The sequence below is a fragment of the Ptychodera flava genome, chromosome 8 (assembly GCF_041260155.1).
Source record: "Ptychodera flava strain L36383 chromosome 8, AS_Pfla_20210202, whole genome shotgun sequence".
NCBI lineage: Eukaryota > Metazoa > Hemichordata > Enteropneusta > Ptychoderidae > Ptychodera > Ptychodera flava.
Window position 1 is genome coordinate 2654572 of NC_091935.1, and position 3828 is coordinate 2658399.

Sequence of the window (3828 nt, forward strand, 5' to 3'; positions counted from 1 at the left end):
ATGAAATTCGAACAACTTTTTACTCCACACAAAATGTTTGAGTTATACATAATAATACATCAGGACGTTTGATTCTTGTCAACCTGAGTGTGCTATGGTTTTGACCAACGCAAGTGATTTACCCGAATGCTCATTATATGAACCAAACTAGCAATACCATGGGACTAAATACAGTATTGGACAACGGGGTTTGATTAGGCCTGGTAGTTGTTGGGTAATTTTGTTTGACCTAGCAATGTCTTGCTACGTCCTCTGTTTTAGTTTTAATTCAACTGTAGGCATGAGAGACTAACCAATTAATTGGGGATATGTAAAACCGTTTACAGGAGAGTGGAGTTTACATTGTTGGCCTTCGGGATCCACTTCACAGTACAATAAGATTGACATTGTTGACGTTTATGCCCACGTTACTATAGAGTGAAGTTAAGTGACAGACTTAAACTTTTGCCCAACCTTTCCTCAATGAAACTTTCGACCATTCTCTTACCAAAGCAAGAATAAAAATCAGGGGTCACTTGGCAGACTTTGGTACGTAACTAGAGAGACAAATCACCTAGATTTCTGAAAACCTAAGACAGTGACAACTTCTCTTTCATCAAGAGCTTGAAAGTGAGCCTAAAGCAAGTGGTAGATCAGAAGAGAATTGATAAAAAATTCCCTAAGGCGTGTTCTACCTTAAATATTGGCCTTTAGAGTCCACTAACCTCTGCATCAGTAAACCATCTTGATAAGGCATTTAATAGAATGCATCGACTTTTAATCTACATGTGCACATACACTTGCTGGAGCCAAGCCAGATCTAGACGCAGCAATCTGTTATACTCTATTGAATTTATTGAGTCCTAAATTGTTCCGATACACATACGCCTCTGCCATGCAGTTTAGCTGGTTTGTCTTCTAAATGTAAAGTGTTATTGCCAGATCAGCAAAGCCACTTTTGAAGAAAGCCACTCGACAATTCTCCGTCATAAGAATATAATGTTTCGTGCTGCAAACCACGAAAAGCAAAGTTTTAAACCTTTTAAAGTTTCCACAGGAAAACTTTAACCTCAAGGAAAGTTTAAACAGTTGCCCTACACAATCAAGAATATAATCAATGATCACTATGCGAAGTTTTGGATCGGAGAAACGAATGACTTAAATTTACTGATGTATGAACTTTATTCGATTTCCCCCAAAAGCCCAGAACATTCTATTCGCTCAACAGGCTTCAGAATGACTCCACACAAACGACGCATCAACAATACAGTGTACACTACTATAGAGCCCGAATATCTTTCCTCGAGGTGCAGAATGGCCCTGTTGTTAGAGCGTCGGCTCCTATCGCATGGGGTGCGTTGCCAAGCCTTGGCTTGGTATTAAGGCTGTGTCCATGGGCGCGTCTTGTTCTTTACCCAGGATCATGGCTAAGCTACAGGGGGTAAAGAATATACGGGTAATATGGACCGGTTCAAAGATGCCCAACATTATGTCAGGAAAACCTATACTGCTGCTGCTTGTAAATAGCTTGATAAATGAACTTCAATGAGAACCTTTTCTGCTGATTCGAGCACTATATTTTTTCCCGACTGTGTTGGAACCGTAGAATTATATATACTTAGTTTCGCAACTTGTGCAAATTGTGAATTTCTGTACTCTTACCTTCTTTTCCAATTTATCATGAATATTTCTGCCTCTGTAGGTCTGTATCTATCTTTGTCTATATCTGTTTCTGCATCTGTCTCTTTGTCTCTGTCTCCCTCTGTATCCCCGCCCTCTTTCTTCCTCCCTCCCTCCCTCTCTCTCCAGTGTAGATTCATAGAGTGAAAGTCAATCAAAGTCAATCAATGCTATGATATAACGATAAGTCAAGTACACATTATTATCTTTTGTCATGCATGACAAGATTAGATCGTAGCATAAAATATCTAAAAAATAATGACACTTGAACGTTGGAGGCAACAGGTAAATGTATTATATCGTGGAATAACATTACATATACTAGCAGTGGGGCATTACCAAACCGCTAGTAATCAAATCATCAAACAGACTGGCTAATATCTCATGTCATGGTCATTCACGGTAGTGCAGATCACATTGGCATACAGTCGATTACGATGTCAAATAATTTCATTAGACTTAAATGTGACATCGATTAGCTTGTATGAACGTTTATGTCCACATGTAAAACATGTCATTTTTGCCAGTCTCTCTTTATCTTCTTAGAATGGAACATTAATGCCCATAGATTTTTTCATATTTTTTTTCACAAAGAAAAAATGTACAGAAGATACAATTGATTCGTAAACCGGGTAGAAAATTCCAGAACAAGATGAAGGAAAAACAAACAGGGATATACTAAGGCCAGAATACCAATGCAATCGGGGGATTCAGAAGGTACGAGCGCGATTATGTCTTAAAATTTTCACATGAACTATAAAAACACTCAATGATACAGTTGGTATAGAGCTGCGGTGCACTGTTATCGATCCCTAAACGATTGCAAAATATGCATTATGGGAAGTCCGTTGATGAACATTTACATCGTACCAAGCGCACTTAAGAACAATACGCAATTTACTTGAAAGCGGTTCTTTTGATCTGAGTCAAAGGTTATCGCGTGATATGAAAAACCTCGAAAGGTGGCTGACGCCATCAATTTTTACACAATGCAAAACATTGTGCCAAGTTTGGAGTCCTACTTTTCTCATCTACAAGATTACGATGACGCCCTTATGTTGCACGAGTGGAGTGATAACTGACTCTCTCTCTCTCTCTCTCTCTCTCTCTCTCTCTCTCTCTCTCTCTCTCTCTCTCTCTCTCTCTCTCTCTCTCTCTCTCTCTCTCTCTCTCTCCTGTTCCAACACACTTTGCCCCTCTCCTCCGATAACGTGCCAGATCTCCCTTCTACTCTCTCACAAATTCGTTCTTTCATCTCCAGAAGTTCTCTCTACTTACGTCCATCAAGGGCAAAATACAGACGTAACGTAACGCAATTTTGTCTCCCTGCGAATGGGTTTGAAATTTAACGGCAATCACGCATCCATGTGGTGCGCACAAGCCAAAAGACTAGTTCAATCATACAGTGAAACGCGTGCCAGACCTTAAAAGGTGAACGCGATCGTCGGTATAATTTATTTTGATGCTAATGGCATGGTTGCCTGCATGCGAACATTGTAGAGAACACGGTTTTAACACATGGGATAGCCTGTACACATCGAGTCCAATATAGTTCAACGTCCTTTCGAGTGTCCTTTGCAAATATTTTTAAGATGAGTTATCAGTTCGTTCCAATGTTTGGGAGATCAAGTTGTAAATCATCGCAGCGTTTTGGATATCTACCAAGCCGCACAAAGAAAACATACAGAATTTTCAGATACATATGGCAGACTTGAAATAAGAGACTAATAATAAACTGATCTTATTTGACTTGAAATCGTCCGTATTGAATGCTAGTTTTAGCTAAACAATACAATACGCATCTTTGGTGGTGAGATAAGTTTAAGTATGATTTAACATACTTTGTAAGTCGTTTTTCATACCCTAGTCAGCAAAGATTCACGGGTAGATTTCAAAGAGATAAGTGTCGATTAAAATATGCTGAAGGAGCTTTTTTCCAGGGTAAAAAATACAAACGAAGTTATGAATAGAGTTTTCCTTAACTACCAAGAAGTGTTGGCTATATGCCCGACGTGGACCTTATAAGTAAGATTGATTTCACGCTTTCCGTTTGCTCAGAACTGGTTGGTCAAAATAATTGGTAAGTGTCCAAAACACGGTGACTTTTGGCATGTTATTGTTCACCAAAATCTTATAAAAGGGCCCGAATCGTCATCGCAGACTAATACA